At 46.7% G+C, this 24,825-nt stretch overlaps 1 long non-coding RNA gene across 1 annotated transcript; it reads right to left on the bottom strand.

Moving 5' to 3' along the window:
• Positions 1-406: 406 nt before the first annotated feature.
• LOC311611635 lies at positions 407-4,087 on the bottom strand. The gene is made up of 3 exons (XR_014793136.1): positions 3,744-4,087; positions 3,425-3,474; positions 407-933 (listed from the first exon to the last, which is right to left on the bottom strand). It is a non-coding gene; the product is annotated as an uncharacterized lncRNA (long non-coding RNA).
• Positions 4,088-24,825: the final 20,738 nt, after the last annotated feature.

Below are 24,825 nucleotides of genomic sequence, written 5' to 3'. Positions count from 1 at the left end.
CCAGGCGAGGCTGATAGTTCAAATTCTACCTGAGACGCAGACCAGGTACACGGAACATGAGCCCACTCATTGGAGCTTAGGGGGAAAGGGAAGGCTGGGCAGAGGCAGAGCAAGACTACAGAACCAGAAAACTCAGAGGGCCTTTCTCCCTCCCCCTCTCCTCTGTGGACGAAAAGGGCCACATGCTGACCTGACAAGCTCAGGGAAAGCCAGCATGGCGGTCTTGCAAACTCAGAGACCTAAAGTCACCACAAAGGATGGTCTGGAATTAAACTTGAACTAAAAGCAGTTATGGTGGGCAGTTATGTCCTAAGCCGATATTTTCGCTGACAAGGTCAACCTTTACCTTAACTGAGCCTTATCTGTCTTTTTGCATCTATGATAACATACCCTTTGAAATGTCTGGGTAGCCTGTAACTTCTTTTTCTGGACCCCTTGGGGCACAACCTAATGTCCCAGTAATTCCATAAGGGACGGATGCACAGGTGACCTAGGATGCCTCAGCCAGTAATCTGACACATACGCCCCAAGGTACTTAATTAATAATCCACCAAGCATAAATTACACAGGAGACAAACATGCAATGCACGAATCACACACGGTTTATTTACCAGAGTCCTGGAGGGTTCCAGACCTCGGCAGGCCACCCGGGGATCGGCACTCACAGACACACACGGTTCATGGAGGAAGTTGCAGCTGCAGGTCGGCTTCAGTTGAGGCCTCTCGTGACGGCTCACAGTCCGCGGCTCAGGGTTCAGGGCTCACAGCTCGGGCAGAGCTTGACAGGTGCAGGTGGGGAAAGTGGAGAGTGACTGTCTGTGGAGGAGCCGAACGAGAGTCTCTGATTTTCTCTGGGTCTTGCTCCTTTTATGTGCTCAGATGGGCGTCTTCAGTGTGTCTTATCAGCGGGTCCCAGGAGCCTTGCTATCTGGCCTTACATATGAGGTACAGATCACTATCTATTTTCTACATACAGGCCACTCAAGGGTGCTTATCAATTTGGTTACATTGCATTCCATACTTTCAGATATCACACTTCAATCCCACACATTTTTATTCTATATTGTATTTTACCCTTACTACTATTGCTATAACACCTAATGTGCTGGGAACCAGGACAGATACCACAAATCCCTTCATTGCCATGTTAAGTGTTCCTGCACTCACCTAGGTATGTGTCTATCATTTTACTTTTTATCCAATCCCATTGGTTTCCCCACTTTGCTTTCTCCCACTTCCCTAGTCTGTCACCAATGAATTTCATATAACCCACCTATGTCCCTCCTTTGATTCCAATGTATAAATACAAATGTAACCCACCATTCTCCAGAGCATTATCTCAATTTGTTGAAGTTCTGCTTCCCAGCATACGTCCACAGTTTGGCTCAAATAAACTCAAAAAATTCTTTACAGGTTTCAATGGTTTTTACGTTAGCACCTCCTGTCTCCCTCCCCACATCTCCCCCCGCCCCCCGGACCCCCACCCCAGCCCTTCTCTGCTTTCCATGCATCTCATTTACTCTTTTCTCCTTGAGACAGTGTTTGCTTGTTCCTCTGTTTGCATGAGGCTTCAGCACGGCCATCTCTAGATGGTGGCCTCTGTCCCAGTGACCTTCCAACCTTCCAGCTTGGTGACCCTACAGCCAGCTGAATCAGGCTCCCATCCCTGACCCAGATCCCCAGCACACAGAGAAACTGAGACTGCTCAAAGCTGCGGTTCACTCTGCCAGTCATGGTCAGCAGTGGGCGCTGGGCCAGCAGGGAGGGGCATTTGCTACAAAGTCCTGCCACCTCTGGGGCTAAGGTTGGGTAGGATCTGTTAATGTAAAAACATTCAAACCTGTCAAGAATTTTGTGAGTTTATTTGAGCCAAACTGTCAACAATTGTTGACAATTACGTATTTCAATAATGCTCTGGAGAATAGCAGTGTTTCACCTTGTTTTATACATTAAGATCAAAGAAGGAGACCTAAATGGGTTACATGGAATCCATTAGTGATAGATCAGAGAGGTGGGAACAAGCAAAGCAGGGAACCCCCTGGGCTTGGATAAAAACTAAAATAATAGACACATACTTCTTTTACTGAGGTGGGTGCAGGATAGTTAACAGTCAACAATTAGCATGATAACAATAACACTGAAGGAATTGGTGGTACCTGTCCTGATGCATTTGGTTGTGCCCTGAAGGGTCCGTAAAAAGGGGGAGTTACAAGTTACCCTGACATTTCAAATAAATGTTATTGTAGATGCAAAAAGAGAATAGGCTGCCGAAACCAGTTTGGCTCAGTGGATAGAGCGTTGGCCTGCAAACTGAAGAGTCTGGGGTTCAGTTCCGATAGAGGGCATGTGCCTTGGTTGAGGACACATCTCCGGGGGGGGGGGGGGGGTGGGGGGGGGTTCAGGAGGCAGCTGATCAATGTTTCTAAGTCTCTATTCCTTTCCCTTCCTCTCTGTAAAATATTTTTTTTAGAGGGAGGGAGGTAGGGAGAGAGAGAGAGAGAGAGAGAGAGAGAGAGAGAGAGAGAGAGAGAGAGAGAGAATAGGCTCAGTTAAGGTAAAGGTTGACCTTGTCAGGGAAGATACGGGCCTAGGACATGCTACCCACATCGTAATTGCTTTTAGTTAAAATTTTCATTTCAGACCATCTTTTATGATTACTTTAGGTCTCTGAGTTTGCAAGACCACCATGCAGGCCTCCCCTGAGCTTGTCAGGTCAGCATGTGGCCCCTTTCGTCCACTGGTCTTTAAGTCGCGCCGGGGAGGAGGGAGGAAATGATTGGCATCTTCAGGACCCCTCCAGCCTTATCTTTGGAAACAGAAATGCATTCCCTCTGCTAGCTGAGCTGCCCTCCTCCCCGAAGAGGCCAACTTGAGCCCTTGTTTTCCTCTGTGGCATCTTCTGTCCCTCCATTCTGTGACTGACATTCTCCTCTTTCCTATGTTAATATATTCAACCAAGTCACATTCAAATGTTGCTGGTCTGGGAAGCATTCTGCCTATTGCTAGTGACTTTGCATATTTTGCAGTTTAGCTCTCAGAGGAAAAGAATGACTGCCTGGTTCTTAAGGGAAAGGCACCTCGCTGTGGGCCCAAGTTCTGACGAATGTAACAATCAGCAATAATAATAACAGCAGCAGCAACGGGGTTCAGGATTATAGATTTCAGAAGACAAGGAGATGGATTCCTCCCTAGAACTGCCAGAAGGAACGTGGCCCAGCCAGCCCCTTCCTCATAGCTCAGGGAGAGCCATGTAGAACTTCCAACCTGCAGAACCACCAGTAAGAAGTTTATAGATTTTTGCCACCAAGGCTGCAACCTTCATTTCATCTGTAGCATGTAACTCCATGTAACTCCATGTAACTCCGTCCTTATAATACTTCCATGTGGTAGAGAAGGGAAGCGATAGCATGAAAAGGAGGCTCACCAAGTTGGAATGATTTATTCAAGGTCCCGTACCATTGTGTATGCTTTGACCTAAAGAAAATAATCATCGTTTTCATTTATTGAAAAGAAATGCCAGCTACTCTATGCTTGCTATTTCGGACCCTCACACCAGCCCTTTTAAGCAGGATGTTGGGGGAAGCCCCACATTTATAGGAGTAACTGACCTGAAGCTCAGGCCTGTGCCCATGTATCCCACCCCTGACCCTAAACTGCTGGGTATGCCTCCATTGGGATCTTCCTGCCCTTCAAGGCTCAGCTCAGATCCCAACTCTTGAACAAAACCTCCCCTGGCACTTAACTGTTCCTTGTCCATGATTCACCAGCAATCCATTCATCCTCGGACAAGCTCTGGTGGCTGAGTATACGACTGGGATAGAGCAGCCTTGGCTCTGCCCACGGGAGCTGGCGTGCAGTCAGAGAGGGGACTGTAGGAGTATTATAAAGAAATACATTGTGCCCACCAATACATGAGTGGTATTTGGGCCTGGATGGTGGCTGTGAGGTTGGGGAAATGCTCACAGAATCTTGCAAAGGTAGAACCAGCAGAACTTGATGACTACCTGGACAAGAGGCATAAGGAACAGGAATGCCAGGTGATTGTCAGGGTCACACTCGACCAACTGGGTGGAAGGTCATGCCATTAATAAAACATGGAGGATATTGTCACAGAAATGGGTTAGGGTGGACGGGGTTCGGAGAACAATGTTGAGTTCGTGGAGGCAGCCAGTGGGTTGTTGGACTGTGTACAGGAGAGGGCTGCCCTCAACAGACTGACAGAGAGGTGATTGTTAGGACAACAGAAGGGGAAAAATGGATTGGAAAGAGCCTGAAGTGTGAGAAAAAAAGGGGGTTAGGACAGATCCCAAGTGATTCCAACTTCTAACTGGGTAGAAAAACAAGCTGGGTGAGAGTCACGCTCAGTGAATGTTCCAGAAACAATGGAGGCCACCAAGAGGCCAGGGGAGCCGGGGCCAATGTGGCTCATAGTTTGAGCGTTGACCTATGAACCAGGATGTCACGGTTCGATTCACAGTCAGGGCATATGCCTAGGTTGCGGGCTCAATCTCCAGTGAGAGGTGTGTAGGAGACAGCCGATCCATGATTCTCCCTCATCATTGATGCTTCTATCTCTCTCCCTGTCTCCCTTTCTCTCTGAAATCAATAAAAATATATTCTTAGAAAAAGAGGCCAGGGGGAAAGGACCAAAAAGTATCCAGTAAGACAATTTGTCTGTCTGCTGTATTTATAGACACTCATTTTCTTACTGTGTCTATTTCGCTACAGACTGGAATATTTGATAAAGGTGTTCTGATGCCTTTATTCCCAGCAATTAGCTCAGATGTCTGGTGCAGAGCAAAGTCTTGATAGCTGCTATTGAATGAATGAATGAATACGGCATAGGCAGTCAGATATTACACTTGCTTTTGGATGGGGCAGGCGATGTACTGCGAGTCTTCAGTAACTTACACTAGATGGGCAGGGATGTCCCAGGGGCCTTTGAAAGGACATGCACTCTTCCCGCTGTCCTTGATGTGAATGAGTCCAGGCTGGCTTGTCTGGCTCTCATCACAAGCACGTCAGCGGCCACCATCAGAAGAGGGACGTGGGTACTTGAAAACAATGTTATTTACATGCTTTCAGTATTCAAATTGTATTTGCATGATGAAATCTGATTACCTCCAAAGCCAAGGCCCTCTGAAGTGCAATCCTTGCCTGAGTTGTCCATTAGTGGGGTTTTCTTCTATTTCTGAAGTACAAGGGCAGCCCTGGGTATCAGTGGACACAGCCAGAAGTCAGTGCTGGCCCTCGCTGGCTGAAACGGAGACAGATGGAAAACTCTAAAACCCCCTTGTCTTTGTTTGTTGGCAATGTAAACAACTACCAATACATAACGTGGGGAACGCTGCTCCCAGGGTACATGCCACCCGCCAGGGAGAGTAATTAAAATATTTAGCCATGGGCAAGTCCCAGGCGCAGGAGACTCAGAAAGGACCCTACTATAAGGTTCTCCCTCCGCCCAACTGATGGGCGGAGTTATGACATTACTGGCACCTGTCACAGAGACATCTCCAAGACATTGAGCCACCAATCAGCGCCTGCCAAAGTGTCCTGGAGCCCACCCCTTCCTGTTCTACCCTGGGTCCAACCCTCTCCTGTTCCTCCCCTTAAAAAGACCCCCAGACCAGCCACGTGCTGCTGATCCTCCATGTCCAGGTGGCAGCCCGGCTGGATCCATCTCCACTCCCCAACTCCTTCAATTCTGATTTCTCTACCTCCATAATGAGTCCCGCTCATGACTGGGGAATAAACTTTACTTTAAAACTCCTTGGTGATCAGTTTCCTGCGCCTCAAACCTTACACCTACTGTGTCAGAGGCCCTGCTGGGCCACTGGTAAAACTTAGCTAATGGATGAAGGGGAGGGGAGGTCGAGGTGAAGGAGCCTGTAGCCGGAGCAGGAGAGAGGGGTGGCAAGGGGTGGGGGCAGGGGGCTTTGGGTAGTGGGCATTTGCCAGTCAGCCGGAAGTATTTTCGAATTTTAATAATTGCAGAATGTGTACCTCTGTGTACTTGCTGACTCCCAGCTCTGTGCAGCAGCCTAGGGCAGACCAGCAAGACTTTCTGGGTTCTGCCTGTGTCACAGATACAGAGGCCGAGGCTTAATGAGGGAGGTTTGGATAAAGGCCCAGGAGCCAGTGGCAGGAGAACCCAAGTCTCTTTATTTCCCAACCCAACGCCCCGTTCCATCATCACGCCTCTGTTTCCCCTAGAACTGCTTTGAGACATAGACACTTGTCACTAATGAGTGTAGTAAAGCTGAATTTGTTCGGCAATGTTACTATTGCAACAACAGTCATATGGTTAAAAAGAGAAGCCGTCCTCCGTGAAAAATCCATGGTTTTTATTTATGTTTATTTATTCATTTATTTTATTAATTTCTTTATTGATTAAGGTATCACATATTTGTCCTCAACCCCCCATTCCAATTCCCCACCCCACCCCCACTCATGCCCCCACCCCCCTATTGTCCTTGACCACTGGTTAGGCTCATATGTGTGCCCATAAGTCCTTTGGTTGATCTCTCCTATTTATTGTATGTTTATTTTTCTAATGACGCATTCTAGCAGAGGCAGTTCCAAAGTTCTCTTGGCAGAAAAATCCTGGAGTTATCTCCTCAGGCGGGCAGGCCCCATTCAGGAGCTCTGCCGCCTCTTTCATGACAATTGGGACTTTCCTCACACTGTACGAGCACTGTAATTAACTACATGCTCCTATAAACCGGTGACAATGAAAGCTAAGAACACTCACCTCATAAGATGTAGTTTTCACGTTTGGCGGCGACAATGCTTTGAAAACACAGCACAGCATGACTCCTGTGGGTGAGGCCCCTGCTAGTTCTGTTTTAGTTATTGGCTCAGTGAGATGGTCCTCACTGCCCCTGAATTCCTGCTCCGGCAGCCAGCAGGCTGGGACACGTTCAGAAGCAAAGCAAAGGATTTGTTCTAGAATGTAATCAGCTGCATTGGGGTCCCACCACCATGTGTTCCTGACCTCGTTTCCCTGAAACGTGGAGGCGGGAGTGGGCTGGAGGGTCGTCAAGAAGAGAAGTGCTGTGTCCGGCTAAGTGCTGTGGTCTGGGCTGGGTTTACTGGAACGGAAGCACTGGGCAGCACTGGCACTGGCTATGAGGGTAGGGCTGGGTGTGCCAAGCGCAGTTCCAGGAATCTGGGAGGAAGATGTAAAGGGCGTGTGTCTGCTCAGATGGGGAGGATTTTCCTGGACTCCCCACCTAAGAGATGGGAAAGCAGATCCAAGGCCTCTCTAGCCGCGGTCCCTCCCCGATCGCCTCAGTAGAGTTTTGCATGGCCTGGCTTTTCTGACAGCGCCACTCCTTTTCACTTAGAATGCTAGTGAGCCCTGTTTCACTGCGACATGTCTCTGACTTATGAGAGCTGGTCCAAGTGGGGAGGACCTAGCAGAAGGGGAAGAAGGGGAGGGGGCACAGGGCTTCCCTGGAGCCAGGGCAGGGAGTAGGGTCAACTTCAGCATAATCCAAGGAGCCAGGTTCAAGTGCAAAAGCTACCTGAGATTGGGAGGTAGGCTTAATGCTAAACCCAGGGAAGTGGAGGTGTGGGAGCTACTGACGAAATGTGTAGGGTCTCCGTTCAAGCTGGGACAGGATAAACATTTGCATTACGACGTTTGTAAATATAAACACACATGAATGTGTATGTATGTAGCCAATGTGGGTCATTCTACACTTCCCATTGTTTAGTAAACTGTGCTACTTTATTTAACAGCATTATCATGTGTGTTTTGTCACTTGGTGGCTGTATAATCTTAAAGTGCATTGTGTTAGTTTCCCATTGTGGGGCCTTTGTCTCATGTTTTCACTGTAATAACACGGGTGGCTGATCACCCCCCTGCCTGACCCCCTGCTGTGATCGCCACCACATCCTGGGGCTTGTTCTATGACCTTGAGCCCTGGGCTCCTTAAACATCAATCCCGTGTTGTTCCCGTCATTATAACTTTGTTATGTATTCTCTGCCCCTCTAAACTGCTGATTCTGCTTTTAAAATTTCTAGGCTGTTTTTTGCACATTTTATCTTTTTTTATTCCAGATGAACTTCTTCCTTCGGCTTGGAACATTCCGGCTTTCGGCTTGGAAAGCTCTGCGGGCTCTTACGGGAACTTCTTTGTATTTATGGATTAATTTTTATAGAATTGACCTGTTAGCCACACTGGGACTCCCCACCGGGGACACAGGCATCTTTGCTGAGTCAGGTCTTCCTCTGTGTCCTGAGTCTCTTCCAGCTCCTCCTCCTACGGAAAGCCTGGTATTTCCTAGTTGTTTGCCCCTAGTCTGTGAGGCCCATTTTGAATTTTAATGTTGCTTTTTTTTTTTTTTTTTTTTTTTTTTGTCCTTCCTCGATTGTTTCTATTAGAGTGTTTATCTTTTCATATTGGTTCGTAAATTAACTGGTTTCCTCAGGGTCCAAAGAAGCAGTTGTTTTAAACACATAGATCTAATGGGAGGAAAAAAATCGACAGAGAACTCAAAATTCCAGGTAATTAAATGGCCAAATTAACTGACCTTCCCCCAGTGATGGGTTCCATAACCGAGTCTCGCTTCCAGGCACTATTATGTGGCTCTGGAGCTCCCTGACACCCCCAGCTCTCCTGCCCTTTCCCCTGTGTGGAAAGTGGGCTCCACACTGCACTTGCTTCCTGAGGCTTTCTCTTACTTCCCACTTAGGAGGCCCTGGCACTGTAACAGCGAAGTTTCTCTCTGTGTTCTGCGCCCCTGCGTGTTCTGGGAGAAGTCTACGGGCTTTGTTTAATCATGAGGATCCCTATGGAGACATCTGCCAGAAACAAATCAGTTTCACTAAAAGAGAGATGTTGACAAGAAGCCAGGAAGGCTGGTCAACAACCTTAATTGCTCTAACCTTTAGTTGAGATATTGTTAGCTGAAGCAGCCTCCACATTGTTTGTCTTGTGTAAGTTTCTGTTACTTCCTGCCTAAGGACTACATGTAAATTTCTGTTTATCTTGCCTAAGATGTTTTCTCCAAAGCCTCAATAAAAGGGATGGCAGGGCCAGAGCAGTGAGTAGTTCTCCCACTACAGTTGGACTACCGCCTGGCCCCCCATATTGCCAAATTGAATTTAAGACTCTTTTCATTTGTGTGTGGCCCTTCTCCAGAACTCGAACCCTGAATTGGAACCCTTTCCACGTGGGACGTGAAAGAGATTCCTACAAACATCACATCCCACACTAAGCTGTTCTTCGGCCTAAGGATGGGCTGCCCCAAAGCCATCGCTGTGACCACTGTGCAGGACTCACAGTACAGACCTGGGCTTCTCAGGCGAGGAAGCCCCCAGGCCTCCGGGGAGGGGGGGGGGGGGGGAGGCGCAAATGCAGATTCTGTTTGGGCAGGCCCGGGATGGGGCCTGAGACCTTGGGGCCTGCAGGACTGGGCCAGCGCGTTGTCCTGTGATTGGAGGGTGTTTGGCACAATCCCTACTCTGTGCCCATAGGTGCCGGTACTGCCTCCACCCAAGTTGTGACAATTAAACCGTCTCCTGAATTTGCCAAATGTCCCCTGGGAACAAACTCACCCCTGGCGTGGAGCATGCATGCTGAAGTAAGATACAGCCTAGAAAGGGGCTCTCGGTGTGGTAGTCTTTCCAAATGGCCACCTAGTGCCCAGCAGGCAGCCTGCTGGTCCCGAGTAACTTATTAGGCCCCTTCCCACATGAAGCATTTCAACTCTTCACTTCTACATACATTTCAAATTCTTCCCTCTGGAACAACCTGCCTTGCATTTATGTGGTGCATTACTCAGAGGTTAACCATCCTTCCAAACCCAAGACCAAAACTCTCTTGCGCTAGCAGTGTTACGTTTTACCCAGAGAACTGTCGGCTACTTGGAATGTGGGGCAGAGCATAGTCTGTAATAGAAAACACAAATGCTTGCTATTGCCTTCATCCCAGTGACTGCAAATTGCATCCCCTGAGGTAGCCCGATGGCAGAACTATTTTGAGGGAACATGGGGAATGCCCTCTGCAACAGACTTTAAATCCCATGATGTTGCAGCCACCTGCTGCACCTCCACAGGCAAGCACCGGGATGCTGCTTCACCTTTCGCACAGTGATATCTCCGCCTCCCCACGGGGCTGTGAAGACCAACAGGCAAGCTCCTTCTTCACCTTCATTTTCATGCAGTAGCCACTAAGATTAAGCAGCCACTTAAATTAAAATTAACTAAAATTCAACCAATTAAAAATTACATGAGCCACATGCGGCGAGTGGCTATGTGATAGACAGAGCACATGGGAAACATATTTGTTATCATAGGAAGTTCCAACCACAGCCATGCTCTCCATGATAACGCCTGATACAAATAATGAATTGTATTATCATTGCCGCTGCTGGAGTTTGGAATTCACACACACACACACTCACACACGCACACACGCACACACCCACACACGGAGAGGCACTCATGCACAGGTGCCTGCACAGGGACAGTCACCAGACTGTGGGTCTCCCTAAGCATTCACATTTCAGCTGCATCGAAAGTAATTACAAGAGCAATAAAAACATAATTAAACTCTTGAAAATTAGAGACAAGGGTCAAATAATTATGGGTGCACTGTTTTCAACAAATGTCATTGTCTGGGCCACAAATAGATAGCTTCATGAGCTTTCTAATTATAGCAGCAAAAAATAGGAGTGCTATTTTCCTATGAAATTACTAGGTCAGATTAGCCATTTATAAAAATCAATGTTGTCTTCTGGATTCTGAAATCCTTTCTTCGTGTCCTGCAAGACTAGGACCACGGAGGAGAGCAGGAGAGAGTGGGGAGCAGCTGGGACCCTGCCAGGTTCTGTGACACAAGGAAAGGGTGGTCACGAAGATCATGCAGCCCCCGAGGACTCAGAACAGCAAGGACAATAAAATCCAACATGTGCTATGTTCTAAGACTTACACCAAATGCTTTCTAACCTTACATTGCATTACTCTTGCCAAAATACCAATGAAGTAGGTATCTGGCATGGTTCCAACTTTGCAGATGCAGGGACTAGGCTCAGAGATGCTGAGTAACTTGCCTGAGGTCACTCAGTAAACAAGTATCAGAGTCAATGATCAAACTTATATGGTCCTCCCCCCCCTTATTCCTGGGGGATACATTTCAAGACCCCCAGTAGGTACTTCTTTTTCTTATATGTATATACCTACAATAAAGTTTAATATATAAATTAGGCACAGCAAGGGTGAAAACAATAATAAAATAGAACAATTATAATAGTATACTATAATAAAAGTTCTCTTTCAAAATACAGATGGGGCAAAAAGTAGGCTTACAGTTGTGAATAGATGAAAAATAAGGTGTATTCTTGTATTATTATTATTAACTATTGTATTATTTTCTATCTGAGCAACTGTAAACCTACTTTTGCCTCACCCTGTATCTTGGTGTACTGTACTCACCCTTCCTCTTGTGATGATGTGAGATGATAAAATGCCTTACGTAGTCAAGTCTCTCTCCTTCTCCCTTATAGGAAGCACACTACAGCTTCGCTGTGGCATTTCCCCAATGGCCAGCCTCAGCCTTGCACTTGGAGCCATTATCAAGTGGAATAAGGGTGACTAAGCACAGGCCTGTGGTGCCGTGGCAGCAGATCTAATGACAGAGGCAGCTATTAAGTGACTGATGGGTAGGAGTTGCTACAGCATGGAGACCCTGGACAGCGGGATGGTTCACGTCCCAGGTGGGATGGAGCGGGACAGCAAAAGATTTCATCACGCTGCTCAGAACAGCTCCCAGTTTAAAACCTATGAACCGTTTACTTGCAGAATTTTCAATTTAATAGCTTCAGACCATAGTTGATCACCGGTAACTGAAATCTGGGAAGGTGAAACCACAGAGAAGGAGAGACCACTGCATGCCTCTCGTTGCTTCTGCCCTTGGTCCTCAACAGGGCGGTCCCGAGAGAAGGAAGCAGCACCACCTGCCCCTTCAGGAGGCCTGTTTGGACTCTGGTGCCAGCCCCTCAGTCCTTCTCAACCCTGGCTCCAACCCTGGAACTGCAGGGGCTCACACAGTGTGCGGACTCCCCAGTCTGTGCATCCATGCACTTGACTTTCTCACACCCCATGGATAGACACCACATAGACCCTGGACAAGGAGCTCTGAGATCCTGGTACTCAGAGTATAGTCTAGGAGCAAGGAGGATGGGCCTTGGCCCCATGGACTCTTCGCCTGTGGGGAGGGGCCCAGCTGGCAGAGGGTCAGGAGAAGGTCCTCCAGCCCTGGCTGGTGGCTCAGGTGCTTGGATTGTTGTCCTGTACATCAAAAGGTTGCGGGTTTGATTCCCGGTCAGGGCACATACCTAGGTTTCCGGTTCAATCTCCGATCAGGGTGTGCACGAGAGGCAACCAATCAATGTTTCTCCTTCACATAGATGTTTTTCTCTTTGTCTCCCTTCCCCCCCAAAGGCCCCCCCTCTCAAAAAAAAAAAAATGAAAACATATCCTCAGGTGAGGATTCTTTAAAGAGAGAGGGAAGGTCCTCCAAAGAATCACTGCTCCAAGGGGTGTCCCAGGACCAGCCACACCAGCCTCCCCTGAGAGCCTGAAGCACCACAAGCCTGTGTTTTAACAGCCCTAGGCAGTGCTGCTGAGGCCGGAGAACACCGGTCGGGGACAGCTCTGCAAACCCACTGTGCTCCACGGCCAGCGCACCAGCCTCACCTGGGAGTCTGCTAGGGATGCAAATTCTGGGCCTACCGCAGCTGGCTGGATTGGAACTGATGATCTGCGGCAACATCCCTCCAGGTGGCTCGTGCACAGGGAAGTGGGAGAAGCCTGTTCCAACTCAGGCTCGTCTGACCCCCACTCTCCCGCCCTGTTATCCGTCAGGGCTGGGCTGTCCCCAGAGACAGAAAGTCCTCTCATATCAGTTTAAGGGAGGAAAGGGAACTTGTTAGCTTATGTCATTGAAACATTTGTGAGTAGATCGGGCCCCACTGATTTTAGTGGCAAATTATCGTCCTTGGCCAACCCCACCCACTGCCTCTTTTTATAAATATGTTTTATGGAAACACAGCCACACCTATTCTTTTAGGTGCCTTCACACTAACTGCAAGAGCAGAGTAGAATAGTTGGGACAGAGACATTGGGGCCCACAGAGCTAAACCATTTACAGGGAACTAGTGCTGACCCCGGCTCTCCAGCCTGCAGCCCAGGGCAGGACCCCTCCTGCCCAGATGTGAGAAGGAGGGGGGAGGTGAGGGACAGCCTGTGATCTCAATACCGCCTGTGGGCTGTTATGCCTTGTTTATGAATATATCTACACAAAGGTGTGTCTATACATGCATACACATATATGTATGCACACATGCATACACACAGGTATATGTGTATATACATACCTATTACATATGATTAAATGTATGCTAAAACATCCCTCTATGTTCAGTTAATGAACCTTCTGGGGCAGATTTATGTAGCAATATTTGAAGCACTTTACCACCCCCTGGAACGTGGACTCCTAATTAAGGGGTGTGGCACAGTAAGAAATAAAGATTTGGTCTTTTCCACAGTTCCTGGCACACAGCTCCTAAAACCCTTGGAATCTCCACAGTGATGAGAGGATCTTTTGTATGATAATGCGATGGCTGTGGATGCGTCCCCCTCGCACCCCCCCCCCCCCCCCAGCTTCAGGATGAGGGCTGGTCTCCAGAAAGAGCCTGGCATGGCTCCAGGATTGGAATTCTTAGCCCTGAAGTTGAGGTGCTGGGAGAGTGGTGTAACTGTGCCCACCCCACCCCTATACCCTGCCCTGTGCTGTTCCTAAATTGTATCCTTTATAACACACTGGTAAATAGGTTTGTTTCTGTGACTTCTGGGATCCACTCTGACTAATTACTGAGCCTGCAGAGGGCGCTGTAATTCATCAGAAGTATGGGTGGCTCAAGACTTATGATTGGTGTCTAAATTGGGGAGGATCTAGTGGAAATAAACCTTAAGTCTGTGGAATCTGACGCTCACTCCAGCTAATGAGCGTCAGAATTAATTGAATTGTTGGACACCCAGATGAGCATCTAGACTCTTCTAGAGAGTTGGAGAACTGGTATTGGAAAACACCTCCGAAGGTGCCTCCAATAGGAATTTCAATCTACATTATCCCAGGGTAATTAACTTATACACATATCTACATCACACTGCTAATTGCGAAGTATTTGAGTAAGTTGTAAGGTGCCACCACAGTAGCTAACGAACATGTAAGAATGGTCTGAAGTCATCGGCATCGTTCAAGTGCATCCAAGTCACTGACACTCTGGGGATGTAAGGTCTGTCTTCTGCTTCGCCAGAGCTCTTCTGTGGAAGGAGAGAGAGCTGAGTTCACAGCTACGTTGGTGCAGAGTGGATCAGAGAAAACTCCAACTGGCAAGCACTAACCCCACCAGCTCAGTCAAGGCAATTCCCGGTGCCAACGGCAATCTGAGATCCTAAGCCACACCCAAACGGAAGCAAAGCAAATAGCAGAAATCATAAGCAGGGCTTTGAGTTTCCAAGGATTCTAGAGTAATCTTACATGGATTTCAGGGAGCAAGGAGACGCAATGCCAATTTAGAACTTTCAAAAGGTCTTTAGATTTGGAGGCTCCCAATCTTACATCATATTAAACATATTAAAATAGGCCTAATTTATTTTGTAATATATATTATTGATATTTTACAGAGAGGAAGGGAGAAGGATAGAGAATTAGAAACATCGATGAGAGAGAAACATTTGATCAGCTGCCACTTGAACATCCTCTACTGGGGATGTGCCCACAACCAAGGTACATGCCCTTGTCTGGAATCGAACCTGGGACCTTTTAGTCCACAGGCCAATGCTCTATCCATTGAGCCAAACCGGTTAGGGCCTAAATTAATTTATAGTGATTAGCATCATTTGTACATAGCAATGTAGGTGTTGAGTTGTGTTTTAGTGGACTCAATGGAGCATTGTTATCCTGGCAAGGCTTTAATTAATGTTTATCTTTCTGTTTGTGGAGGCATTTATTGAACTCCAGTTATTTCTGCAGGCCCGGGGAACCTTGCAGGGCCCTGACTCTGGGAAAGGCTGTGGGAATATGTCCCAATGCTGAGTCCACCTGTCTAGACTGGATGGAAAGGGACAGTGTGTGACAATTGCTGGCTTGGCAAATGCAGGCATCGGGCTCCAAGGTTGTGTCCTCTGTAACTTTAGTGGGGAGAGGCAGGACATAATAGCGATTTTACTTCATCCTTATTCTCAGGATGGGGGCTAGGATGCTATAAATGCAGGCTGAAATTGCGCAATCCTTTTGAGAAGCTCAACAGAGGACAGCTGGAGCCAAGCAGGCCTACATAGAAATTACTGTGAAGGGACAAGTGAGTGTCAATTAAAACCAGCAATTGGCTTGGCAGAGCTTGATGGGGCCTCAATGTGCTACACAGAAATGTCCCTCCTTTGGAGGTACCATCCTCTGCAAGGCCCTCCTCAAAGGCCTTGGTGAGATTCTCAACAAAACAAATGACCTCATTAATTAAATGGGTTAATGCTCTCCCCTGCCATCTTTAATTGCTGCTCTGACGTTTGGGAGAGGCATTTTCAAGCCAAATTGAGCGCTCGGAGCTTCCAGTAATCAGCCCCGCAATAAGGCCTGTGTGCTTTGAAAGTGATTACAAAGATGACTGCGCGAGATGTGCTGCCCACCCTGCCTCCACCTCCTGGGCCCCTGTGTGCCCGCTTCCCAAGTGCCCTGCCTCCTTGCTTTGTCTTTCCACCCACCTAGAAATCCCAGAAGTCCATCACCATCTTCTCTCCACAGAAAGTTGCTTTTCATTTGAAAACATGCTCTATTTCTATTTCATTGAATGTGTTATTATTTGAATACCCTTGGTTCTGTTCTAAGTACTGCTTATGTTCTACGCAGTAAACATAATAGGCCAAACCATGGCTCCATGGGCTGTCTTCCACTTGGTTACAGAAGAAACCTTGTTTGAGTGTTGCCTGCTTGTTTGTATGAGCAACTATCCCTTTTCTGTCCGTGCTACCCAGCACTTCTCCCTGTCAAACTTGACGACAGGAATCCTTTCTCACGCCAATGTGTTTCTCCAGTCCCTAAGGCAGTACCTGGCATATGTAAGTTACACCATTTAGCAATTTTGCTGTAACAGAGACACCTCCTGCCTCACCCCATCCCCACACACAAAATACACTGGTTTTAAACAGATAATTACTTATTTTTTCCCATTATGGAGTCCAGAAATAGAAAGTCCAGGGCTGTTGTGGACTCCACATATCATCAATGACCAAGCTCCTTTTGTTTATGTTCCAGGCTTTACTGCTGTTCCCTCCTCACGCCTCTCCATTGCCCCTGGACCACCGCTGCAGCAGCAACAGTCCCGTTCACAGCTAGTCATAGGGAGGAAGGTGGGAGGGCAAGCAAGCAAGTGTGCCCACCCTTCAAGGAAGATCTCCTGGAAGTCCCACCACAGGTCTTCTCCGTATCCCATTAGCCTGGACTCTGTCTCAGGGCCACGCCTTTCTTTTAGGGTGTAGTCATTTTAAAATTCAGCAAGCCCTCGCTTAATGTCATTGATAGGTTCTGCAACTTTAAGCAAACTGACATATAACAACCAATTTTATCAATGGCTACTTGACATAAGAATTAAGTTCCTACATCATCTATCTCATCGTGTTATAACCAAATAATATTGAATGAAACAACATCATTCAAGGACCTGCTATATGTCCACACACTTTTGATAAATCTCCTTTGGAGAAGTAGAGGCTAATTTCTCCTCCCCTGAGTAGACATTAGAGTTAGATATTTTTTTCCAATAAATAGAATGTGACAGAAATGATGGTGATTTCTAAAACTAGGTCAAACATGGGGTTATGGCTTCTCTCTGGGATCATTCATTCAGGGGGAAGTAAGTAGCCCTGTTGTGAGGACCATAAGCAGCTCTAAGGAGTTCACATGTAGAGAAGCTGAGTTGGTCTCCAGCCAACAACCAGCATTGATTTCCCAGGCCCTTTGGAGCTAGAAGCGAACTGCTCTGGACCCACATCCTCCCGCCTCAGGCAAACCTTCAGACAACTTGCTGACATCTTAACCAGGACCTCATGAGTGGCCCCGAGTCAGAAACATCCAACGAAACTCCCAAAGTTCTGACTCACAGAAACTCTTTATTGTGCTAATCTGCTAAGTGTTGGGATGCTTTGTTACATGGCAATAGACAACAAACACAAAGGGAGACGATTACAGAATGTAGACATGGGCCAACACTGTAGCAGAGATGCTAGTGTTCCACCAGAATCTAGTTAATGCTTCTGTGAACACACAGCTAGACTACATTTCTCATCCTTTCTTGCAGTTAAATGCAGCCATGTGACTAGGTGCTGTCCAGAGGAATGTGAAAGGAAGTGATATACATCTAGAAAGGAAATCATTATCCTGACAGCATAAGTCAATAGGATATTTTTGTGTTGCTGTTGCTTGGTGGCTGAATGAAGCCTGCCCCTGGCACTACATTGCAGGGATCCAGGGGAGGATGGGCACTTTTATTTCCACTGCAAGCTACCGAAATGCTCTTTTAAGTGGCTTAAACAATAAGGACAAGAAATCCACTGGTGAGTTGGCTCCGAGCCAATATGATCTGTCTCCCACTCCACTTCTCTGCAATTCTCTGGGCTTTGCCCATATCACTTCTTCCTTGCCCAAGCTCCTTCTGCAGTCACTGACTGGCCCTCACACATGGCAATTTCAAGAGTTACCAAGGTCTAAGCTCTTTTCACAGCTAAGATCCTGGTCCATAGCTTTGCTTTAGTGAAAGAGAATAACACTGTTCCCTTTGCAGATGCAAGGCCACAATGCCCCACAGAGTGAATGCTGTGTTCATCTCAGACCAACAAGGATCAAAACTCACTGTAGTACTCCTCTACTGATGTGACTCTTCCAGGTGTGTGTCCACTGTGTGGTTAGAATCCGTCTTGGCTGACAATCGTGGGCCCGGCCAAGAAAGGTGGACATTAGTCCATGGACAATGGCAAATCACCAAGGGACACTGTTCATGACTTAAGAACAAATACTTTCTTAAGATAATAAAAAGATTATCTACAAATTGGGAGAAAATACTTGCAAACTATATATCTAGGAAAATACTTGTATTCACAATATATAAAGAAATCTCAAAACTTAACAATGAGAGGCCAAGCTATCCAATTTAGATATGGGCAAAAGACATCAGCAGATGCTTCACCAGAGAAGATACATAGATGCCAAATAACCACATGAAAGACACCCAGCATCATTTGTCATGAGGAAATCTATACTAACAAAAGGGTACTAGGCAAAGGGTTGAGATGCCTTCAGGCATAATGACCAATCAGGAGGCTGAGTGTGCAGCAGGTGCGAGTGGGTGGGGACTTGCAGCATTGGGAACTTGTGTCATTCTGTCAGAATCCATCACCAGGAGGCCTGGGGCCTGGCAGAGGCCTCTGCCCACCTCCTGTACTGGGGGTCCCTCGGCTCTGCGTGGCAAGGCCTGGGGATCCCACAGCTCCGCATGGTATGGAGGCGGGACCCCTAGCTCCAGCCTACCACTTTGGGGCAATCCATCAAGGAGCCCTGGATGGGTGGATGGGGCCTACCTCTTTGAGGGGATGGATCATGAGGCACCCACACTGTGACTGGACACAGGCCAGGCTGGGGAACACCCCCCCTCCCCAAGTGTACCAATTTTGTGCACCAGGCCACTAGTGCAAAATAAAAACACAATGAGATACCACTGCACACCTGTTTGATTGGCTAAAACTGAAAAAGAAGCTGATAATACAAAGTGCTAATCCAGATGCAGAGCAATGGGAAGTCTCACCATTGCTAGTGGGAATGCACATGGTACGGCTCCCACCAAAACTGTTAGCATTTATAGTTCATTATGCATTGACAGTAAGCTCCAGAAGTCCCACTCTGAGAGGAAAGAAATGTACATTAACACAGAAACCTGCACCATAGTATTTCTAGCAGTTCTACACAGATGCCAACCCCAGGAAACAACTCCAGTGCCCTTCAACAGGTGAATGGCTAAACACACTGGTACATCTTCCCAATAAAATGCTATTTAGCAATGAAAAAACAAAACTACTAATGCATGCAACAACTCAGATGAATCTTGAAATCATTATGCTCAGTGTCACAAGTTTGCATTGTCACAAGTGTCACTTGTGACAATGGAGCCAGTGTCACAAGTTTGCATTCTGTCTGATTCCATTTATATGACTTGAGAGGGATTGCCAGGGGAAAGAGAATAATTGTCAAAATGATAGCACCAGAGAACCCCTGTGGTGAAGGGATTGGTCTTTATCCTGATGATGGTGTTGGTGAAACAAACCTATCTACCATGTTTCCCCGAAAATAAGACATCCTCCGAAAATAAGACCTACTTACAGGTTTCCTTCTGAGTGAAATATAAGCCATCCCCCTGAAAATAAGCCACCCCTAGGCTAAACATGAAATATTTAGTCCACTGATTCTGAAAGAAATGGAGTCACAAGAAATTCACCAGGAAATTCAGGAATTGGATTGTTATGATGATGTTCCAGAAGATGATGACATGATTGTCATTGAATAAATGAGTAAATTCTTGATACTGTAGGATTCAGTTTGTCTGGTTTGTGTTGACAACTACCGTACTACCGTACCATATACAGGTAATAAATTTCCTTTATTTTCATTTAACAATAAATGTGTACCGTATTCTTCTTCATGGAAAAATAAGACATCCCCTGAAAATAAGACCCAGAGCATCTTTGGGAGCAAAAATTAATATAAGACACTGTCCTATTTTCGGGATAACAGGGTATGTGTGAAAAGTCACAGGCGAGTACATAAAAAAAAGAAGAAGAAGAAGAAGAAAAATGGCCAATTTTATCATATAATTCGCTTTTAATGCAGGTATACTTAGAAAGGGGTTAGCCTTCTTTGTCAGCCCAGCTTGTGGTTAAGAAAATTGTTTTGAATCAGAAAAACAAACAAACACTCAATTAAGTGATTCCCTGCCTAAAAATCCTTTGCTCCTTCAAACTTGGAGTAGTTTTCTATAAAACACGCACGACCAGTGTTGGCGGAGCTTTGGGAGTGATCAGCAGCAGACTAGAGGCCAGAGCTGGACCTGAGACAAAGGGAGGTGGCGCCAGAGGGCAGCAAAGGAGCACAAGGACTGGCCAGCTCTGGAGCCATCTCCCCAAATAGTCTAGATCAGTGGTTCTCAGCCTTTCTAATGCCGCGGCCCTTTAATACAGTTCCTCATGTTGTGGTGACCCCTCCCAACTCCTTCAATTCTGATTTCTCTACCTCCATTTTCGTTGCTACTTCATAATTTTACTAGTAGAGGGAGGTGACTCTGGAAAGAGGAGGGCAAAAGACTAGATCTTTCTGTTACCTGATCCTTCTGTTGACAGTTGTTCACACCTACTTACCTGCCAATCTCCTAAGGACAGAAACAGAATCTTATTCATATTTGAATCACCAATATGCCCAGCCTGGCATATAGCAAGTAGACACAATAGTTTTTCCATTAAAAAAAATAAATAAAGGAAAGAAGGGGCAAAAAAAAAAAAAAAAAAAGGAAGGAAGGAAGCAAATTGGTTCTTCATGTGTAATGAGGTCAGATAAGGGAACCAAGGCTGGAAGGCCCTTGGGCAGGCTGTTACACAGGTCCACACTAGACTTCACCCAGGCTCCATCCTAATTGCCCAAGGCACAGGAAGGCACTGCGTTTTTACCAAGAAAAACTGGGACTCATTATACATAGTAACAGAAAATTTGCTTAAACACATTAGACATTATATCTTTGCAATCCCTTCAAGTTCTAAAAGTCTATAATGCTAGTACTATTAAATTGGATTCCTAATATTTACATGTAAACGCTTTGGAAATCATTAAAGGAGAAATTGAAAAGTTTCTACTTTCTTATGGTCTGTTTTCCACTGACTCCTGATCAACGACACCATTACCAACTTGGCCTCTTAAACAGCATTACCTCCCCAACCACCTCCACCACCACCATCTCCACCACTATCATCACCATCACCACCATCTCCATTACCACATCTCTACCACTCTTTCCACCATCTCCACCACTATCATCACCATCTTGACCACCACCCTCTCCACCAGTGCTACCATAACCACCATCTCTACCACTATCACCACCACCATCTCCACCACTATCACGACTATCACCACCATCTTCACCACCATCTCCATCACTTCCACCACTACTATAAGGTTCTCCTTCCTCCCAACTGGTGGGTGGAGTTATGACATTACTGGCATCTGTCACAGAGACATCCCCAAGACATTGAGCCACCAATCAGTGCATGCCAAAGTGTCCTGGAACCCACCCCTTCCTGTTCTGCCCTGGGTCCAACTCTCTACTGTTCCTCCCCTTAAAAAGACCCCCAGACCAGCCAGGTGCTGCTGGTCCTCCATGACCAGGCGGCAGCCAGGCGGCAGCCCGGCTGGGTCCATCTCCCCTCCCAACTCCTTCAATTCTGATTTCTCTACCTCCATAATGAGTCCCGCTCATTACTGGGGAATAAACTTTACTTTAAAATGCCTTGGTGGTCAGTTTCCTGCACCTCAAACCTTACAACTACCGCCACCACCATCTCCACTACCACCACCACCAAAACCTCCATCCCCTTCATCATATTTTTTCCTGGCTCCATCTTTGCCATCCCTTCTTCAGGAAGCCTCTCCCTTCCATCCCAGCTACCAGTCTAGGTCAATCTGTTTTTAAACTGACCCTCCTTTATGTTCTCAAAGTATAGCACAGACATATCTGTATTGAATGCCATTTCCTTCTGCATGGAAATTGTTAGTTTTGCTGCCTTTTGTTGGCCACAGAAATCATACACTTTGTCCAGGTCATCACTTTTCCCAGGGCCTAGACTAAATCAGTGCCTGGCACATAAATATTTGATGATGTGTTGAATACACGGATCTTTTAAATTATTCAAAATATAATCTTAATTCCTTGAAATTTCAAAACTGTGGTGACTATTTTTGTGAGATTTTATTTATCAGCAAACATTGTGAGGTTGACTTTTCCATCTTAAGGTCCAGTGTTAATTACCAAGCCAGAGCCTGATTATTGGGCAAGGAGAACTGAGAAATAATGGAAGTACCTAAACTTCAGATAGCAACGTTACCTACATTGTACCACTAGGTGGCAGCCATATCCAAGGAGCAGGCCACCTGTGCCCTGTAACCACACCCCCTGCCCAAGCAGTTGGGTCCTGGACTGAAGACCATCCGTCCACCCAGCCCTGGTCCAACTTCTTTGAAGGACACAGATCACCCAAAAAGGAGGGCAGTTTCTGGCAGGTATTGCTCACCCTGGAAATATAAAAAATATGTTCCTTCCTCCCTGCTCCACTCTGACCTGTTCTTGTAAACTCTGCCAGTCCCTTCACCCTTCATGTCCTGCACTCCCCCATCTCCTACCAACCCTCCCCCCATCCCAATTATAAAATTCCCCATTCCCCATGCAGGACCCAGCCTGGCTGCCATCTCCATACCATCTGCTCAATTAATATGTAGCAAGACAGAAAAGGACAGTATCTCCTTGCATGTCCCCAGGGGAAATTAGGACATCATGTATGTGAGGCACAAGTAGACAAGGAGGAAGATAGACAAAAACAAGAAAAAAAGCTCATCAGGAGAGACAATGAGAGAGGGAAAAACAAAGACAGAGGTGGCTGGAGGAAATGGCCATACGGACATAGCTTTGGCCCCATGTGGGTCGAGAGGAGATGCTTGACCCTGCCAGAGAGAAAGGCTTCTACTTAACTGAGTTTCTCAAAATGAACACACAAGGAGACACTTAGGCCTGGAGAGTCCTACCTCCTTGGTCATCACACCCCTCCTGGATGGGAAAGGAAGGAGACAAAGATTAACAGGGAAGGAGAGCAGGTGGCCGGTGGTGGCTCCTCCCTGGAGCTGCTGATTTGAGTAATTGTTTTGCATGGCTCCCTTGGGCTGTGGAAACAAACAGCTTCTCATCCACCTTAGAAGGAGCCTGGGAGCTTTGGACCAAGGGGCCTCCTCTCTCCCACATCCACCAGATCCATAGGAGCAGAGCCCTCCCCTCCATGCCAGCCTCTCTTACTTCTATCTCTGTGGTGAGCTCTGCCCTTGGGCATAGTCTGGAGCAGAAGTGTCATTGGGGTGGAAGCAATATGGTCACTCAACATATTCTCCAAGGGTGGTGGTGTTTTGGGGGTTTTGTGATTTTTGTTTTGTTTGGGTTGTTGATTTTTTGTTTGTTTGTTTGTTTGTTTGTTTGTTTTTCAGATTATAAGCTGCCAATGGTGTTTTTTCAGGCTATGATAAAAATTCATTGGAGCAAACATCATGAAAGACAAATGTGTCGCTGTAAACACCTCTTCATTAGATCTGTAGCCCCACAGCCAATAGCAACGCCTCTGCTCACTACAAACCCCCTCTCCACAGTTAGAACTGGCCTTGGGAAGAGATAGCCAGGGCCCTGTGGAAACTCCTGCTCAGGGAGACCTCCTCTGAAGAGGACTCGGAGATCTACAGTTCGTCTGAGAGTCCCTGTTTGTGAATCCCCATGACTAGATGTTGCGGCAGTGAGAGGAAGACAGGCATGATCCTTGCACGTAAGTCTTTAGTCCTAGTGGCTTGTCCCAGCAGTACAACTGAGAAGCATATACAAAGGGTGGCCCTGTCTGTGTCATGGAGCTATCCTGAGGACCAAACGGCACTCAGGCAAAAGGCTTCTGTTAATTGTAAGGTAGATGGTGAATGTGCACTTGGCCACTTATTCCACATCAACTGGGAACCTCTTCTGGCCCAAGCACTGGCCTAGAATCCCAGGCTACAGTGGAAATGCAGGCACGATGAGGTCCTTGCTGAAGAGAGAAAAATGTCAAATGATCCATGAGGAAGCAGCCAACCAGGTCCATAATGTGGGCAGCAGCTAACCAAGTCCAGAATGTCCTAAGGCATTATCAGTGACTAAATAGTGTGAACAGTGGAGGGAGTGGCTACCAGAGATGAAATGAAACTTACATGTGGCTACTAGGAGGAAGGGCTAATTCTTGTAAGGATCCTGTTTTATGGAAACCTTGAGACAATCAGGAACATGTTTTCTGTTTTATGGAAACCTTGAGACAATCAGGAACATGTGAATCATGTATGATGATTATGATGGGGCTGTTTTTTCCGAAAAGAGAAGAAAGGAGTCCTTATCTGTTAGAGATACACGTCTTCACTTGCAAGGTTGAGCTAAACATCTCATGTTTGGGGTTTGCTTTTGTGAAGAAGAAAAAACAATGACCGTTGGTTGACACTTTAAAATGCTAAAAAATAAAAATATAGTGTGGGGGGCACAGGGGAGACAAATGAAAAAGAATAAGCATTGGTATTTACTGAAGCTGGATTGTGGTTACACGAAGGTTGATTAAATATATTTTTGGGGGGGGAGGCAGACAATCATTGATAAGTGTAATTGAGCAGAAGAACAACCAGACCACCTAGGGAGGAGCATTGAACCCAGCCAGCCCAGAGGAGGATGCAGATGGCAGAAGGCATGATCGGGCAGGTCAGGGAGCCATGAAGAGGGCAGAAAGGGCACTCCAGGCAGAGAAAGCCGGTGTGCAGAGGTGTGGATGCTGCAGGGTTTTTATGAAGGTAACCAGTTCCCCTGTGTTCACTTGGAACTGGCCTGATTTTACCACCAAAAGTCCTGTGTCATGTCCCAGGAAACCCATCCGTCGTGGGCTAACCCAGATGGCTGGTCACC

The sequence above is a fragment of the Pipistrellus hanaki genome (assembly GCF_964339955.1).
Source record: "Pipistrellus hanaki genome assembly, chromosome: 16".
Classification (NCBI taxonomy): domain Eukaryota; kingdom Metazoa; phylum Chordata; class Mammalia; order Chiroptera; family Vespertilionidae; genus Pipistrellus; species Pipistrellus hanaki.
The sequence above is the reverse complement of the archived record's forward strand: the minus strand, read 5'-3'. Positions and strand labels throughout refer to the sequence as shown.